General features: G+C 32.3%; 1 protein-coding gene across 7 annotated transcripts in view; it reads right to left on the bottom strand.

Moving 5' to 3' along the window:
• LOC118742713 overlaps nt 1-20,677 on the bottom strand; it is a 221,922-nt gene that overhangs the window by 177,520 nt on the left and 23,725 nt on the right. Inside the window, exon 1 of one of the 7 annotated variants that reach the window (XM_036474985.1) lies at nt 2,939-3,148. The exons of the other annotated variants lie outside the window; for them this stretch is intronic. The gene's annotated coding sequence lies outside the window, so the exon portion shown is untranslated. Of the gene's footprint in view, nt 1-2,938; nt 3,149-20,677 lie in introns of those variants that run through there. 7 annotated transcript variants of the gene reach the window in all.

Genomic DNA, 20,677 nt, shown 5'->3' on the forward strand with positions numbered 1-20,677 from the left:
CTGCGAATATAGATTGTATTAAGCAGCATAATGCAGTTTATAGTGTTAGGTTTGGAATGAATCAGATATATAAATACAGTCATAATTTCTTACTGCAAATCGTGGGCAAGTCTCATTCAAATCGTGGGCAATTCTAGTATTTGAACAAATATTGAGAACCAGAAAGTTGTTTTTCATGTCAGAAATACACACGGAGGTTTGCCATTGGCTACCGAGTGGCGACCGCTATTAGAAAAAAATTGCTTTGTTTATTTTTTATTTATTCTTTTTTTTCTGATGTCGGGTTGAAGGGCGCTTGATTCCAGGCCCTGCGGAATGGTAGCGGAATGTCTGCTGAACTGCTCGAGGCACAATGGGGCATCGGGTCAAAAAAGCAAGTAAAAAGTCAAAATTTTTTACATTTGTAACTCACCTCATTTTAACGCAAATATTTACCTAGCCTCCTTTGATTAGTTTTTTTAAACTTTGCCTTTTTCTTCGTTTAGGTTTTTATCTGGAAAAGTTCTGGCCACACTCTTGCAAGTCACTTAAGCGCCGAGTTAAGTTTGGCGGTGACGGCGACAACGTTGAACGGTTGCATTAATTTAAAACAAGTAATTTTTAGCAAAAAAAAAACCGACTTCAACTCCCATATAAAAAAAAATATATATATATATATCTCATGATCCGCTGATCGGATCTCAGCCAGATTAGTATGGGACCACCTCTGAGACACTACCTTTCCGATGCAAAAAGAAATCGAAATCGGTTGACGTAGCCCAAAGTTATGCGGTAACATACATAAAAAAAAAAAAAAAAATAAATAAAATATTCCGACGACTGATAACCTCCTCCTTTTTGGAAGTCGGTTAATAATAGAAAACGATAAAAATAAGAAATCAATAACTTAATAAAAGCTAGTAATAACACAAAAAAAAATATTTACACTTACATATTTAAATTAAAAAAATTTGTTTACGAAGTGTTTCGAAAAAGGAATGTTGTTTAACTGGTTTGCTGTGGTAGCGGTCATATATGTGCATATGCGCATACATACATACGTAAACAAATTTTATATTTAATACATACATACATATGCATGTATGTTAGGTCGGGTCAATTTGTTCGACTATTTATAAGCGTAAGGCATAGAAGGATTCTTGGCGCATAGTCCCGGGATTTTCGGGATTTGTAATTTGCACTGACGAAACTCTTTTTCTTCACCGGTATTGGCTATATTTCGTTTTTTATTTAATAATTAATATTTTTTTATGAATGTCTAGCTCATTATATATGTATATAACATCACGCGATAGTAAATTTTCATTATTTATATCAATATATTCGCGGAACCGTGTGCCAAATATAGTAAAACTGCGTCTTTAGTTTTTCACTCTGACGTCAGTAATTCAAAATTGATTTAAAAAATTCAGAGAAACGTGCTTACAGAAAAGGTATGGGCACAAAAATAAAGAGGAAATCCTGTAGAATTTAAACAGATTCAAGTTTTTGGTGCAGAAGGACTGGTAAGTAGTGAAAAAGTCGTTTAAAATTTTAAAATTTTATCCTTGAAATTTCGCAATATTTGTTTTTGAAAAAATGATATGTTAAGGACTTATATAAACTCGGTAACACCCTCGAATTTCGTCCTTCTAACTTTATCAGCTTAAAAAACTACCTATTCGTCCTTGTAAATCCAAAAAAATTTTTTTTTTTTTGGATTCTAAAGAAATTTCCTCTTGCTTTTGGTACCCACATTTTTATTCTACATTGCACTGAATTTTTAAATAATTTATGGAATTTATCATATCTTTGAAATTAAAAAGTCCTTTAAAATAAATCCTGACCTCAGAGAGAAAAATAAAAACGCCGCTTTAAATCAAAAAGTAGGTTTCAAATCCATTTATTTAAATATTATTTATTTTATGGTAGGAGAGCTTCTTAAACAATGTAGATGTAATTTTTTCGATTTAAGTTGTAAAAAATTAATGACTATCCAAATCCCGGGATTGTGATAACGACATCCCGAAAATCCCGGGATCGGAAAAAGCTGAAAAATTAACATCCCTAATACACATGTACATATGTAGGTATGTACATTAGACTGCATCACCAAAAAAAAAAAGTTGCGGTTTTTCCACCAAGATTAAAAAATTTATTATATTTGAAGACATCCACCAAAATATTCCTGAAAAATTTTAAAACTTATTTGAGCTGGACCGATTTGAACATACCTCCAAAAATGCAGTTTTTTATGCATAAAAAAAGTTGACATAACAGTTTAAGCTTTAAAAAATTGCAAAAAAATATTTAAAAATCATTTCAATGGAATCTTGGTAATGAGATTTTTGATGCTGTTTTTTAACCCATGTTTTCAACAGCAATATATAGCCGTTCCGGAAAGAGAGAGACAGCAGGCTTTGGAACATCAGATGTCGAAATTCCATGGACACTTTTATTCACACACACGAAATAATGGCAATTTTTTTTCTAGACCTTGTTCTTAGATTTATTCATTAAAATAAGCAGAATATGCCTGGTCGTTAAAATTAAGATTGGGAACCCTGAATAAGCAAAGTAAGCAACTCTAAGCAAAAGCCTAAAATTTTCGGCCCTGCTCATATTCGAAGCATGGGTAGGTGGCTGTAGACAGGCCCGACTTTTTGGTTATCCTTTCACTATCCACAAATCGGAGTAGAAGCTCAGCCAAACACTAAAATATTGTGTATGCGCCAATCTTTTATTATATTATTATTATTTCTTTACACTTTTCGAGATTTTCTCGGAATTCGGAATGTTTTTGTTACTTTTAGTTGGAACTTTTCACCGCTTAACGAAAATTCTAAGGTTCAGCGGTATATTTACATACAAACATGTTAGTTTAGCTTTTTTATTTAGGTATAATGCAGACGTACAAACTACTCGTCCATTTGTATGTTTGTATGTAGCCTCTCCATACCTACTTTCGCACAAAACTAGTTGGCTGCTAAGTATCATCCATTGCCCACATTTTCTAGTCAATATTCAATTTGTCATGAATTTTTATTAGCCAGCTAAAAAAGCTATCATTAGTAGTTTATCACTGTTCTTGCTTGGCAACTTTGCAGGTAGTTTGCCGCCATTTAATTATACGAATTCCGTCTCCGCCTTAAAACCGCTAGTCAATGACTAACAAAAGATCAATAGCATTTATTAATATTTCATAGATGCGCAATTAATTTCTCGCGCTCTTAACGAGCGCTGACGCACATTCAACAGCTCAATGGACTTTCGAGCGCAAGTGCGGCTTGTTGACCTTGCTGTTTGCTGCACAACAAATACGTAAATATAAACGGAAAAATCAAGAAAAACAATTATAAAGTATGTATGTATGTATGTATATGGATTGGCTTGCATACAAGCAAGTTATGCATTTACAAACAAACAAATAAACTAGTCTCTGTCATGCGCTAAACAAAAATGCTGCTTAAACCACAAACAACAACAAAAGTAGCAATAATAATCATAAACAAGAGAAATAGTCATTTATGTAAATGTGCACACAACATCAGCAGAGTTCATCTTGCCACTGAGCACTCAGCTTAACAGCGGAATTCTGGCTAAGATAGTTAAAAAGTCTTTCGTAAGACAAATGAAAGGCGAATTCGGGTTCGATAGCGTGCAATTCGAAAGATCCGAGTTCGAATCCTCGAGCAGCGGAATTCTTTACTCTTTTTTAAATTTATATTTTTTTCTTTTTTGATTCAATTTTCTTTTAATTTTTAGATTGTGATGTTTTAAAATTTTTTAATTTAATTTAATTTTTTACTCTTATTTTAGAGAACCCTTTTTTTATTTAATTTAATTTTTAAAAATATTTTGGCTTTATTTCCATTTTATTATTATTTTTCTTTTTTCAATTTAATTTTCTTTTTTATTAGGTTTTTTTTTTAATTTAATTTTTAAAAACCTATAATGCTAAGACCTCCTCGTTAGCAGCTCTTTCAATTAGTCTTTCGAAAAAGAATAAAGAGCTTTCGAGGCTTTTGTTTTTCGACAGACTGTGGCGAGTTGAAAGACAGTATCAGAATTGCTCTGCAAGTTTCTAAGCTTTGAATGCGTTTAAAATATTTTGTTAGCACGCATTCATATGTATGTATTTACAAACACATGCAATGCAAATGTAATAAAGCGTAGATTAAGGTGTCTCTCATTTCTCGAAAATTCCTAATTTTTTTTTAATTTCTTATGCGGCACACTGCATTTTTTCCTTTTGATAACCGGAAAATTTTCGAATGTGTGCGATGACTCTAGAAGCACTTGTGTCTTTTCAATGCTACAGGATAGTACGCCACCATTACCTTGGTTGAAGAGGTTCTATAATGTTGAGTTCCCTGAGACTGAATTCTGGTTTGATTCCATCGCTGAGACCGTCTATTTGCCCATCTTGCCTTGAAGAAGATGAGACGGTGGAACACTTTTTGTGCTTCTTGCTTGCTTGGTTATTTGTCATCGATTTTTTTTGAGCTCGTTCTTTTCTCTATTGTCAGTTTCTGAATTAAAAGTTTGGCGTAATAAGATTAGCCATTTTGATTTTGACGAAAATGGCAAAAGCAAAGCAAGAAAGTTGAAACGACTGGACCGTACAGACGCACCCCTCCTCTTCCATATACGAGCAGATATGAATTCAAAACTCGAACTGTGTAAAAGCAGTCTAACTCATCAATTAAGTTCGTCAAAAAATATTTTCGATATACACACACCTTCTATACAGCCTCTCTGGTCTGATACCCACTTAAAATATTTTACTTAACTTGCTATTTAATTTAATTTTAAATTTACAAACAAGTGGCAACTTCCTTTGAAAATATTTTTGAAATAAAGCTTTCTCTCTCGTTTGATAGCTATATTTAAATATCCCGTTAAACTTCTTAATTAAATTTTTTTTTAACTTTTTGAATAGATGGAAAATATTTTAAAGAATATTTTCGAAATAAATTGTTTTTAACACCTTATGTTTGGCGTTATTATTGTTGTGTGACTTTTTAGTTTGAATTGATTAATCGATTTAAATTTTGTAAAAGGTGGCAACCCCTTTAACGGCGTTTCCAAAATAAAATAATTTTGGAACCCCTTTCGTTTGACGTCTACACTATTGTAATATTTTTCTAATTAAATGATCCTAACTTATGAAAAACTGGCAACTCTCTTCATAAAATCATTCTATATGTTAAGCTTATCTTTTCCATCGAGCCTGAATGCACCCAGTAGCTGCTCCTCCATGTCATAGCCAGTGACAAGAACGGGCAACCGTTCCACTTTTGTGTTGCCTAATTTCATCCCCAGCTACAGCTGTAGCCTTCCTCGGACTCAACTGGACTGTGGAAAATTACTACTCTAAAATTCTACGATGTCAAACTTATAAAATGTATAAAAATCTTAAAAATTCGAGACTTTTGAGTAAGGCTATACATCATTCCTACAGATTTGAAAAACAAATTCGTATGCCGGATCGTAATTATTAACTATGCGTTTTAAGGGACACCCTAGCTTAGGTGTTTACATAAGTAACGTTATGAACTGAAAACGTAATAACGTTATTCATTTGAATAGCTCGCTCTTCTATTGCTTTAATATTTTTTCCAGTTTTTTGTTTGTAATTTTCATTGGTTTTCTATGTAGTCTCACTTCGTTTTGTTATTTGGATCAATGTCAACGGCATACGAGTATAACAGTAACGCCTACTCCGGCGGCGAGATACCGATACCGATACCGACACCAATACCAACGGCAACCAACTTCAAATTCATATACCTACACTAACCATAACAACAACCGTCTAACTGTTGTGACCTTATTGCCAATTACTTTCAAGAGTAACGTCAACAGCTGCCGACTTGTAGTCGTCACTCGCCTTTGCTTTGCATTGTTTTGGCTTGGCTGATAAGTTATTTGAGCTGCTGCTGTTGCTGTCTGGCAAACATTTGATGCGCTGACTCAACATCGCATCGCTGACCGTCTGTCTAGCGTACCGGGCATTGCACATTTTCTTGCATATGAATACATATCAAATATAAAGCCACACGAATATCTACATACATATGTAGGCGGAGTTGCACAACATGTTGCTGACAAAGCGGTAGCATTATCAACCGTTGGCCAGTTGTTATACTCGTAGAATAAGTAAGCTCCCCTGCAGAAAAAAAAATATCAATTGATAAAAACTAACCCATTTGTAGCTAGCTTTTTTGCGGGATTTCTATAAAATGTATAACTTGTAGTTAGCCACAAAAAGCTAACTTGAAGCTAGTTGACAAGTTGTGTAGGAGATTGTTTTCTTTAAACGCGTTTATTTAAATATCCTGCACGTCGCAAATACTTTTTCAAATTGAGGACAAATAAAAGAAAGATCCAAATTTTAAATTATCATTTTGAAGTTATATCTGAAGGAGTTCGAATATAGGACCACCTACACCAGAATTTGTAAATTAAATATGAAATATAAAATAAAAAAATAAAAAATATAATAAAAGAAAAAAATAAAAAATAAAAAAATATTTTGTTTTCCATATTGATATTTTATGTCCAAGAGTAGTTAGTTAGCAGACAATAGTGACTTTTAGCTCTTTCCTAATCAACTTAAAGTTAGCTTATAGTTAGGTACATTTCCTGCAGGGTCGATATGAACATACATACATACATACATATGTATAGCACTGTATCTATGAGTGTATGTATGTAAATTGGCAAGTTTTCTTGAGCTTTTCGTTGCTCTATTTATCATGAAAATCTATATCTAGACTGAACCAACTAGTTCTTTTTAAATTTCTGGCCAAGAACGAACCATGTGGACTAAAAAAATTCGGCTTATTCGATAATCGTACCATTGGATAGGCAATCCTTTAATCCATTAGAAAAATCTTAAGTTTTCTTAAATATCTTTTTTGATCACGAACTTATTCGCGAAAAACGAAATTTCATAATAATAGTGTAGGTACTACAATTGTTTACAAATAGTGTATGGGGCACTTGAACTATTATTAAGAAAATCCCAAAGAAATTCTTGTAATATTAAATAACTTAGAGTATTTTACTTCACTTTATTGCTGCTAACTTTCACAGGCAGCTTCAAAAATTTTCACAAAAAAATCGAGGTTTCTGAGAATTGCCCATATACATATGTATATAAGTCACTTACTCGACTCCTAAAATTTCAATACATTTTCAGAGAAATATACATACGAAATGAAATTCAAAAGTCGGCAAATACCTGACGCAGCCGCGCTTACATACACACCCTATTATTAACACATGTGTTCGTATGATTGCAGCCGAAATGCTGTGCTGGTTTAACAAATGCATTCACGCTTTAATGTTTGCCAACTTAGCAAATAATATTTCGACAAATATTAAGGTAAACAATCTTAAATTTATTAGCGTAAAGGGTGAGTGGTATAAAAATGCAAGAAGTGTATTTTCAATATTTATTAGCTATTTATGCAACGTATTTATGGTGGTTGGTCAATGATGGTCAAAGGGTTGATAATTGAAATATTCAATACGAGTGCGATGCGTATTACGCCGTGAGCTGCGTTGTACGTAAGAAGTGGGTTATGATTTTTAAATATTTATTTTTTATTCTTTTCCGTTTTATTATTTATTACTACGAATATTGTTTGATTTGCTCTGCTCTTGCCGATTTTTTTTTTTTTTTTGGTTGACCAACGCAGTCAGTCAACAGTGAACCGAACATAAGCACACATGACTTATTATTTGCACATTAGTTTTTCGTAGACTTTTCTTTTGGTTTTATTAACTTCTCAAGCCTCGCTTCATTCAACAACTCTTTTGCTTGCAACGAAATGGCGCAGCGGCGAATTACGTAATCGCGCAAAACTTACTGACATATGTACATACACACATGTGAACGTACTACCTAATGCAATACGCAGTGGTAGCAACAACAACCAAAGACAACAGCAAGTAACCATAACGCATAACAACAATGCAGACCAAAAGTTAGACGCAACAACTGCAAGCACCAAAAATCAAATGGTGTGCTCACCGACAACCAAAAATGAGTATCTACATACCAACAACAAGCTGCGGAGACACCAATGCAGCAACAGCAGCTGCAAGAGCAACAGGCAACAATGCAATAATGTTGTTGCAACAATAACACGATAGATAATGGCAATAGTAAATTTTACACACTTGTCCGTTGCAGAAATGTTTGTGTTGCTGTTTTGTGGCTTTTGTTGTTGTTAGCAGCTTTTCTTGCCCAAAACCATTCGTGCATTCATTCACATTTTATGGCAACAGCTGAGGAATTGCAACAGCAATAGCAACAACATGAGTACAAGTACACAGGCGTGCACATACTCGCAACAAAACCTTGCTGCAACAGAATTGCGAAAAAAAAAATATTTTAACAGCAATGCAACACTGAAAACGAACACAACAAATAGATAAAAAGTACTAAACAAAATGCAATAAGATATAAAATTGAAACAAAACGGCAATGCGCCTAACAAAATATTGCAAAAGACAAACAAACCTTTGTATGTGTGTTTTAATATCACTCGAGTTTTGTTTGATTATAAATAGTACACACAGCCATACATATGTAAGTATGCATAGTACAGTGGGCTGGAAAAGCTCAATATGAATGAAAACAATTTGGCAAATATTTTGCTTTTTTTTTGTTTTCTGACTTGTAAAAAAATTTTTCGGTTTGGCCGGTATAAGGATCAGTTAGCCTCTTTATTAATCTTAAATTTCCTTGTTTTTTTTTAATTTCACTGAATTTTTTTGACTAGAGAATTTTAAGATATAATCGCAAAAATTCTCACTGAGGAATAAAATTTCCATTTTCTCACTACAACTCAGTTCAAGAGCAATGAATTTTGCATTTCCTCTTTCGTGAGTAAAAAAAGAATTTCCACATAATTTATATAACTCTTTTTTCTCTTTAGGGTAACTGAAAGGGTAAAGCAATTTATTGATATTTTTCGATAGAAATCGAAATAAATTCATTCATTTAAAATTTAATTATCGAAAGTTATCAGGTTACCGAGATTTATCGAATCATCGCAGCTTTTAGTTATCGAAATTGATCGAGTTATTAATGTTTACTGAGTTATCGCAACGTATAGAATTATAAAAAAAAATTGATCAATGTTTACTGAGTTGTCGAGATTTATAGACACAAAAAATTAGTTGTCGAAATTTACGAATAGTTATCCACCTATAAAAATTTATGGGATTATCGAGATTTGTCAAGTTAATGAAATTTATCAAGTTATCAATCAGCATGTACAGAGTGAGCGAAATTTATCGAGTTCTTTGAACTTATTGAGTTATCGATATTTTTGGGTAACTGAAATTTTAAGGTTATATAAGTTAATCGGGTTATCACTGCTTATCGAATTTTATCGTCTTACCAAAGTGTAACGAGTTATCGAAATTTGTCGATAGCTTTCGAAAAATATCAAGCTATCAAAATTGGAACACACACAAAGACTTAACCTGAGCACATTACCAAAAATATGACAAAAATTGTCGAAGGATATGAAAAAAAATTTTAGATTATCTAGACATTTCTCATCTTTCCTTGCAACGTCACGTTTTCATTGAACTTTCTTCTGAAACACACTGTTACTACATACATACATACATACATACATACATACATATCTATTTATGGCCCCGTTTAAGTATGTTTAAACATTTGTATGCACCTCTGTTAAGGCATTCTTGGCCACCTTAGCGTGCATTGGCTCGCTACGAATCACAAGCCAAGTCGAAGTGGACCAAAATAAAGTTTTGCTAAAATGTTTGCTCACACCAAAATTTTCTTCACTGTTGTACTAAATTTTCATTCCGACTCTAAAATGAATGGACGTTTAGTAGGTTTATAGTAGTATAGTAGTGCGCGCCGCATGCGCTATGAAACTGCATTATAACCACACATAAGTATATGTAGAAATATACCTTTTATATAAATTGCTCGCATAAAGTTTTGCGCGAGCATTTTATAAAAGCCCATAGAAGAAAGTGAGTTTGTATTTGGTTCCGCCTGTAGTGACCAGCTACAAAATTCAGTCTTTAAAAAGCTGTTCTTGTAAATATTTTGAACAAGTAACTTTTTAGCAAAAAATAGAACCGACTCAAATGTTGAAAATGGTTTTATTTTATTTTTATTTTTTTTTTTCATGAAAGGCATTTAGCCTTGAGCGGAGGCGCAGCCGTAGTCGTCCTTATTTTCAAATATTTTCTTCTTTTTGCTAGCTTCGTTAAAAACAAACGTTGTTGCATTTTTAGCGCAATTGTTTGCCTAAATTTGTAGTCTACCTTTGCTCGTTCCAGTTTTTCGATTAAATTTTGTTGGTTTTTAGTTTTTTGTCTTCAAATGATGCAAAACAAACGTACAACTTCAATAAACTAGGCAAAGACCGAAATATTTGTTGGTCTCTAAAATCGCCAACACGTTTGCCATGTACGTGCGGTGCATGAAATCTAGAAGCTGCTGGTGTTGATAATTTTCCTCACTTAACGGGTTTATTGGCTTTTCGCTGTAACAATAGCTTAGAGAATATTCTTACAGAATCTTTAAAGCGAAAAAGGCTATAATCTATGCGTATTCGAAAAATGGAAGTAAAAATTAAAGCTCATTTTCTCTCGCTCTCATTTGTAGCGATATGTTTTTCGGTATATTTCTCGATATGATTATCGATTTATATATCGTTGTAATTGCTAATATAAGTATTTATCGATCTTGTTATAGACAACTTTATCGTTATCGATATATTCACTGGTATTTTCGTGTATATTTTACATTATTACTCTGTGCAATATCAACTTTTTTTTCGATATTGGACCAAACCATTTTTAATTTTTTTTTTTTTTTTGAGAGCTTGAGTCATAGGTTAAACAGTGATTTCTCCGTTTTTCGAAGTTGGCCTCCGAAATCGAGATATGGGCCTTCGAAGTACGAAATAGGACCTTTGGTAAAAAATTATATTTAATTATTGCATGCTAAATAACTAAAAACCTAAAAATATAGACTTAGTCCACCTTTTTTCCTTTAAATGGTATATAACTTATTTTTGTGTAAACTTATATAAGGGGTCAAAGTTCAGGTCTTCGAAAAATTTAATTCCTTATATTGCAGACAATTTCCTTTTCCCTTGTTGTAAACTTTTAAAGAAAAAAAAGTGGATTTTTGGGAAAATCAACTTTTTTTTTAGAAAATTAGTCGCCAGTTTGTTATTTTAAAAGTTTTTGCAAATTTTGAACGAATTTTCAATGAAATCTAGGCCACTTGTAAGAATCAGGAAAACAGAACTATTTATCTTAACTAGAAAAAATGGCAGGCAAAACAAAATTTTTGTATCGTTTTTTTTTTTTAATTTTTATCTTTCAAAATTGATAAGCGCATATTTTTATTAAAAATCGTTATTTTTTTTTTAAGAAAAAAACGTATCCTCTCGTTTTCCGTGTAGAATAACATATTTTTTCATCGGCAAGCAGCCTGCCTGATTTGAGATGGCTTTGGCCTGTAACTCTTAATTGATTTTTCTATCATTTGTCTATTCATTTTCATTACCTTTCATCTGCGTTTTCTTTTGGGGGCTGTACTTGATTACAGCAGCATTGTTGCAAGTTTTTTATGCAACCAAAATACAAAAACCAACAGGAAAAACAATTGTTTATCCAATGTAAAAAGCGTCTACCATGCCTGTTGTTGTTATTGCTGTTGTATTCGGTATTGCCATTGCCAGCCGTATTGATGGCGTTGCTTGTAACGATTTGTAAGTGCAAATGTGTGGGTATGTATAAGGTAATTCTACTACTGTTGCATGTTGCATTAACAACCGATTTTCGCGGCAAAAATCTGTTTACAATCTGAACAAAGTATTGTAAGAAAAGTAAAAACACAAAAACGTTTATATTAAAAAAAAAAATTAAAAATTAAAAAAAATACAAGCGGTGCAACAACGCTTGCCTCTGCAAGAGCTACAGTTAAGTTACAAGCATGCAGCAATCCAACAACCGATTGCAACGAAGAAGACTTGAAAATAGCAGAAAGTGCAAAATGTGCGCTACATGACTCAATGGTTGTTTGTTTTTGTTTACAATGCCGTTAGCAGCATATCGTATGCGATTACGTCACAGCAACTCGGCGTCGCTGTATCGAATTGATGACAATTTTTATGAATGAACAAATCGACGTCATCTTTTGTCGTTTCTATATTAGTCAGTCCCTCTTTAATACTTTTCAACGTATTCGCTGTATGTTTGTATGAGTTATTTATAGTTGCGCGCTTGTATGAAGCGAATTTTGTATTTAAGCATTGCGAATTAAAAATTTTATGCCTAATTTCACTTATCAGTGGTTTTATGAAGCAGGAAGAATTAAGTAAAACAAAATTTAACTGTTTTACAACTTTAAAGTGATTTTTTGTGGGCCATTGAAAATTCCCGTCTACTAAATATGGATTTTCCTTAAAACATTTTTACTTAATATCGAATATATACACTGAGTTTCAATTAGTCAATTCGGTCGTTGTAGCGAACTTCGAGGTTGTTGACCTAAAATACAGGTATGACCCTTATCCAATGTAAGCAGCATCATAGGCGCCCTAATTCTAAAATTACTGAGGGTTTCTGACAAATATTAAATGGATAGACTTGCACCAAACTAGCACGCTACCAGTGTTCTATTTGGGGGATAAAGGTGCAAAATCTCGAAAATGAGAAGGAATAGAGAATTATATGTAACGGTACTTCAAATCTTTTGAGATGAATAATTCAAAAAAAAAAAAGTCTCGTTGGGAAGAGGAATCACCGTGACGTTTAAAATGACCTTCAAATATAGAAGGTATTATCTTTTTTTGGCCAGAAACTAGTCTGCAATGTACTTTTTAAAAATTTTTAAATACATATTTTTGCATTTCTTGAGTCAAGGAATCGAATTCCATTGTCACAATAACCAAAAAACACATTAGCATTTTTTCAAACCTCATCGCAAGCTGTTTCTAGGTCAAAAATGAAATAACAAACAAAAATGTTACTTTTCAAAGTCGGTTTTGTAGTGAAGGTAACTTACCTAGGCTTGTAATGAATTAAAAAAAAATATATAAATATTAGAGACGTTCTTGTAACCATGGAAATGGATTCGTTTGATTTTCCCTTTTTCCCCTAAATATTAAGAACACCGTGCGCCATAGATGGTTATTATCACTTTTTTTTTTTTGTCGGAACTAACCCAAAACAAAGCGTGCAGAAACCAGCACTCAGCGTGCATGCCGTCCATTGTACGGTTTTCGTGCTCATTTTTATTCTGTTTTGAATCTCCATGATTTACGAATATATCAGAGCAGATTCTTGGATGTTAAAAAGCTTCGGTGTTCGTCTCTCAACACATCGACGCCAAAAGCTGTATATCTTATCCTTGCTATGCACAGTGGTTCAAAAATGGAATTTTGTGTTCACAATTCACTGGAGCCTTCATTTTTCACTTCACGGGAGAACCCTACAATTGTTTTCAACTATTTTTTATTATGTAATATTTGATAACTGGAACACGAGAATCGATTTTCTTCAAACCTGCTACTTTTTTCTGCACTCTGCACTAAAAAATTTAACACAAATAAACAAAAATAAAAAAATCGAGCTCAACTAGTTTCTTGCAAATTTTATCAGCTTTCATTAAAAAATAAAATATGAATAATCAAATTCAGTTAAATATCAGGGCTCCAGTGAATTGTGAACACAAACTGCCAATTTTGAACCACTGTGAAATGGCGGGGTAAAAGCACAAAAAGTCAAGGCAGGAAGGGCAAATGGGATTGGCATGTATGCGTATCATAGCCAAGTGTTTATGTCGCAAGCAATGACCAGTCAACAGTCTCACTACAAGGAGTTGTCTGCAGTCCCTTCTGCTAAATGAAAGCAAATAACTAGCACTACCCTCCGAGATTGAGGGCAGCATGAATTTTGCCTACCCGCAGTGTCTCGAAGCCTCCCATTCATTGCTGAACTAAATATTCACCCAATTACAGACAGTAGTTTCGACGGCTGAAGGTGGAAGTGCTATAACTGGCTGCGGGCCAAGGAATACCCGGTCCGAACCCTTCTCTAATGGTCAGATGCCTCATTACCAGGTACTTTCGAGTGACCTGACAGCCAGTAGAACAAGCTCGTTATGTTTCCTGAAAGCAAATTCGTATTCTGCATAAATTTTCACGTCAGTAAACGATTTCAGAGCATAAATTTACGAATCTTAAAAAAATATATAATAAATACTTGCCATGTACACTTTGTTTGAAAATTACGCATAAACAAATGAGATTTATTTAATTTTCAGGGGATTAGTTAACCCAAAAAAAGCACCACTTAAATAGCGCAACAAAGTTCAATAAGCCTACTTCTCTTTACAAGCGTTAAAAATCGCATGTAAAATCCGCATTCAAATTCATTTTCAAGGTCAATGATGATACAATCGATTATGGAACCTTGAAATTTTTTATTGATGTGCATTCGTATTACTTATATGCATTCGAAGGTAGCTGCAGCTTTGTAAAATATGTATAAATGTGTATATACTCGTATATGTAGAAATCAAGTAAATGTTTGTATAATGGAATTCGAAATATGTGGAAGTGGCATGCAAGATGAAGTAAGCATAAATGCAGCAAAATAACGTAAGACCGCTTGAAACTGAAATCATAAATTAATGGATTGTTTTTAAGTTTCTACACTGAGGAAAATAATGCGTAGTAAAAATTAATACTACCGACATATGTATATATGTATTTTATTATCGTTTAAAAATGCTCGTATTTGAAAATAATATTTCATTTTCATATGCATTTTAATATGCCGCTACGATGCAGGTTAAAACACAAGCCATTACTAAGAAAACAAATTCAACAAAATGATGGAGTATGTATTGCAATACCAATTAAAAAATAAAATAGAAAAAAATTATGTTTTACCAGGACAAAAAAAAAGTTATATACATAAATAACTGCCCATTTTAAGATATGAATGGGTACTTTTCTGCAGAATAAGGACCAATTATCTTAAATTTTCTTACTCGCAATTTTAACCTCAATCTCAATATCAATCTCAATCTCAACCTTAATCTTAATATTAATCTTAATGTTTATCTTAATCTGAATCTTTATCTTAACATTAATCATTAACTATACCTTCATCTAAAACTAAATTTTAATCTTAATCTTAGTCTTAATGTTGACCTTAATCTCAAACTGAAACTTAATCGTAAGCTTAAACTAGTTCTTACCCTCAATTTCAATCTTGGTCTTAACGTTAACCTTAATCTTAATCTTAAACTTAATCTTAGTCTTAATCTGGATCTTAATCTTAATCTGAACCTCAATTTTTATCATAATCTTAATCTTAATCCTAATCTTAATATTAACCTTATGCTTAATCTTAATTTTAATTTTTTATCTTAATCTTAATTTTAATCCAATCTTAGTTGTGCCCAACTCTGCCATTCACTCCCTTTTTCTGTTGCTTTTTCATTACATCGATGTTTGGATTTGTAACCAACCGAGTGCAGAGAAGTAATTTTGTTTATTTAAAAAAAAAATCAAATAGAATTTAGAAATAATAATTATAAAAAAAAACCATCCATACAATTTGCATTCCTTTCGGCAGCTGCATTAAACAAAATAAAAAACACTGTAACTCCTAAAACACAAAATTTTAATACTCGTAATAAAAGGTAGAAATTAAAGTTATGAAAGAATGCGGTAAAAAACCTTTAACATCAATTTAATGAATGAGTTCAATGAACAATCAATAAACACTTAAAAGTACAAAATTTGTTAACCTTAATTTTTGTTTCTGTGGTCTCATCAAACACACTCATATATGTAAGTGCATATATGTATGTATGTATGTACATATATCATATCGCAGCTACATATCTTTTGGCAGTGCATTATTTTGTAATTACTCATACGCACCAGCCAACCAACCAACAAAAGACTTAAGCAACGAACTCGCACACACACACACACACACACACACACACACGTTTGCTCAGCATTTTCTTCCCTCCATTTTAAACCGATTAATTGCGTTTGAGTGAAGGCTGATTGACTGACTGACTGTCTCGCTGTCCGACTGCCTGATCGCCTGATTGACTGGCTGGTTGTCTTTATTTATTTATTTGATGGCTGCTGTTCGAGAGCTCTACGCTTGTGAATTCCACAAGTAAATAAATATGTACATACATACATAAATAGGCAAGGCTAGCGAAGAGGAATGCGAATATTTATATAAATAGAAAGAATGTTAACTGAGTAAAAAAGCGAATGTCTATCCTTATTTCATAAGTTGTTATGTACACACTTATGCACTGAGTTGTTTCAATCAAAAACAAAATTCACATTGAAATTAAGCACACACAAACAAAAAATTATTTAGTTACACTTTGCATGACTTCATCACGCAAAAATTTTAGCAGAAAAATTAGAAAAGAAATAAAAAACGCTTTCATCACAAAACATTTTTGAAAAAGAAATTAAACAAGGGAAAAATTATAAAATACATACATACCATGATACAAAAAAAAAGACATACATGTATAATATTATAAACATAGTCGCAGTTACAAAAGTATTTTTTTTTTTTAATTTTTCAAAGCTTTCAAAGCAAATAATAAAAATAAATAACCTGCATAATTATTTTCGTTTTTCGAAATTCAGCTTTGTACAAAAGTCGGTAGATTTCTCTTAATAGAATTTATAAACAGCTCCTACATCAAAATATTAATTTCAGTGTGAAGTGCTAAAAATCAGCGGTTTAAAGACATTTTCTACTGAAGAACTTTGGTTTATATACAGCTTTATAACTACTCTCTAAGGAAGAATATTAGATAGCGGCTTTCTATAATACGCGAAGGGATTTTTTGTCCAGGACATAAGATCTGCACTGGTAGCTCGGTTTTCAAAAATGGGTTGTCAAATTAAAAAAAACGCTTGGCCTTTACATGTGCAAACGGGTTTTATTTTTCCGAAAAGAGTGGTTTCCAAAACGAGGAGTCATATAAAAAGGCTTGGACTGCAGACGTGCAATAAGGGCTACATTTTTTGAAAAGAGTTGCCACATGTTTAAAAAATAAAATTCAATTTGAATTAAGGGAATTGGGTAAGAGAAATATATATCACCATATGGGTGCCCAACGAAAGGGGATACAGAAGGTAGTAGTTTAAAACTGTTTTGAAAATGGTTTCCACCTGCTTGAAATGTCGAATTTAGTTAACTTATATACAATATCAAAATATGGATGCAAAACGAAATAGCGTTAAGCAATCTTTAGTTTGAAGACTAATGTAAAATTTTTGGGGTGTTGGAAAAGGGTTGCCGCCAGTTCAAAAATTTAAATTCAAATAATTTAATAAGTTAAATGAATTATTAAAACATTTGTATCAATCGAAGGGGGTTTGAAAAATCTTTATTTCTAAGTTATATTTAGCGGGGTTGTCACATCTTTCAAAAAATTAAATTCCACTTAATTTATAAGTTAATTAAAATATGTATCGCAATGTCAGGCGAAGGATATTTACGAAGGTTTTAACTTGAATATAATTTGTTAAATGATTGTTTAGCTTGAACACTTAGATGTTTGAAAAGGGTTGCCACGTGTTTAAAAAGGTGCATTAAATTATTTAATAATTTGTACGAATTAAAAAAAGAGTATCAATCGAAATGGGTGTTTAGGGGGGTAGCCACATGTTTAAAAATAAAATTTAACATAATTCATCATTTCATTACAATTTGTATCACAGCGTAAGGCGAAGGAGATTCGAGAAGGTTTTAGCTAGAAAATATTTTTGAAGAGGGTTGCCACCTGATAAAAAGTCCAACTTAGTTAACCAACACACAATTTATATGAAATATTTAAATAAGGGTGTCAAATAAGAGAGTGTTAAAAGCTTTTAGTGCAAACAATTTGAGTATTTCTGAGGGGTTTCAAGCAGGTTATCATATGTTTAAAAAATCGAATTACCTAATAAGTTGAATTAATTATTAAAAGAAATCGGTTTTTAAAGGATAGAAACATGGAGTGAAAGCCCAATTTAGCTGGTTTTGTAAGCGGGAGTGACCGGTTATTTTTATCAAAAGCCTTGGTATAAAGTGTATCTACTTGAACTCCATTTATAAAAGCCAAAAAACGAAATTTGTAGAAAATCGCAAGATTAATATCAGTTCTTCTACCAGCCACAAAACCATGCTGATTTATTGGCACTAAGCTCTTAGTCACGACTTGATAAGTACAGCACCTTACAAGCAGCAAACGAACGCTGTGAAATCGCTAGGCTTAAGAAGTGGAAAGTGTACAGTACTTATCTGCCACTACATACGCTCGGAAAACTGTTTCTACAAGGCCTTCCAAAATTAGCGAAGATCAATATAAGACCATTACAAAGTTCATTACGTCAACGAGATTGTTTATAGCCGAGTGGCCGTCGAAACATCGTGGGGAAACGAAGATTGCATGTAGCAGGACAAAACTCTCCCTAGCCTTGTAAAACACCTCAATAGTATTTTAAATAATGAAACTAAAGACTTCTTAGCTTGCGAACAATTGATTTAAATTTGACTTTTCAAACAGGTGACAACCCTTTTCAAAACATTTTTAAACTACAAATTTTTAAGCCTCTTTCATCTGGCACCCATATTACAAACAAATTTCAAATAAATAATTTCCTTGATTCACATTAAATTTGATTTTCTAAACAGGTGACCGCTCCCCTCCATGAATATGGAATTGATTTTATATACTATCGCGATACCAAGTTCCAGTACACTCCCAAAAATACTTCCTGAGAAATGCAACATAAAAAATTCGATTTATATAGAAATGCCACGCCCCATTGTCTTATCGAGATAAATGCTATACTATGTTTAAAATTTGGCTTAATGACACCAGGGTGCGAAACTTCACGATTATAGGTTAAGCAGTTAAAGCATGAAAGCGTAACAAACAAACAAACTCACTTTCGCATTTATAATACTAGTAGTAAGGGTTTTCAAAACGTAAAATTGCTACAAAGAAAATATCTGAGAAAAAAGTTTTATAATCCGCGAAATCATATTAAAATTTCTTCTTTTTTTTTTTGTACGAAGTTGACAGTTTCCAAGTATATGCTAGATAAAATTTAAACATGGTAGGTCTATCGAAAAGTTGATTTTTATTCTTACAAAGTAAAACCACTAATCCAGTATCAATATTCAAATATGGAATATTAATTTAAACATTAAATTGCCTGATAGGCCGTTTAAGTATTTTTAATTTATGTCGTCGTAAACCATCTTTCGAAATTTGTAAGAAATGCCCTTTACGCAAATTATGTATGTAAATTAGAGCAACGAATTAAATGCATAAACAATGTGATAAACTTAAACGAAGGGTAAACTTAATTAAAATTTTGTATAACTAACTTTAAAACATTTTTACCGAAAATCATCAGCATTAGTAGAGCGCATGGTAGCATTTATTTAAAAATACCAAAACACTTTTGGCTTACACTTGATATCGTTGTTTTGTTAAAGGGGGGGGGGGGCGGAAAATAAATTCATAAACTTACGTCTTTCATAAGTTCACATCTTTAGCTGAACACACTGAGTTACAAAAGTTTATAGATAAGCGCATGGATATGGGCAATGTATGCAATAAACAAAAGACTTAAGCAGCGAACTTGTAGTTTGACTAAATGGTTATAGGATATAACTAAAACTAATTTTAATCATTGGCTTCCCATAAAGAGGCTTCGAAAGACAAAGATATTCAAAAATACTCTATTTTCACAAAAATCACTTCGCTGCGACAGTGATTGAATGGACTTGGACAAATTACGTAAATGTTAAGCTCACAATTAAGTTTTGCTCAGCACCACATTTTTCCAACTTTAAAAGCTTTACAAAAAATATACAATAAATTATATTTTATTATATTATTATTATAAATTTTCTGTTTTTAAAATATGCAGAAAAAAATAATTGAATCACTTTGAGAAGTATGGAAGCATCCAAATGGTACTTTCTTGGCTCATACATTTTTATAATTTGCAGCTTTATGTGAAATCCATGCAGTCATTGAGGTGATGATGATGTGATTGACAGTCATTCAGCAATAAGAAACAGACAAATACTCAACTATATAAAAATATTTTGTTTAACTTTATGCAAAACGAATACAGATTATGTTCGACTCTTTGCATTACGTTTTTGCTTGATCCCTGCTATTATAAATATATATATGTATACGAACGCTCTCTCGTTGGCCTTGAAGCACATCTTTAACTTTTATTTCTACTTGTCTGGCTGTTCTATCTCATCTGCATGTTAAAATAAAATCGTTTTTTTTATACTTTTGCATTAATCTTTTATAGCTGCAAATTAATTACAAATTATTCGGTTGTTTCTACTTATAGCTACTACATATGTATATATTTAACTACTACGTACAAATGTATGTACATATGCATTTAAAATTTGTACAAACATAACACACACATCAAAGGAATGTTTGAGATTTTATTCAAAGTGAAGCATTGACTGATAAATATACATACATATATATATTTGTATGTGGCCGGAATTTCACACTTACGAACCGCATTCAAGCGGATGATTAAACTTGAAAATTGTGTTTAGAAAAAATGCGGTCATA

Source organism: Rhagoletis pomonella, unplaced genomic scaffold, assembly GCF_013731165.1.
Source record: "Rhagoletis pomonella isolate Grant_MI unplaced genomic scaffold, Rhpom_1.0 Rhpom_scaffold_00007, whole genome shotgun sequence".
Lineage (NCBI taxonomy): Eukaryota > Metazoa > Arthropoda > Insecta > Diptera > Tephritidae > Rhagoletis > Rhagoletis pomonella.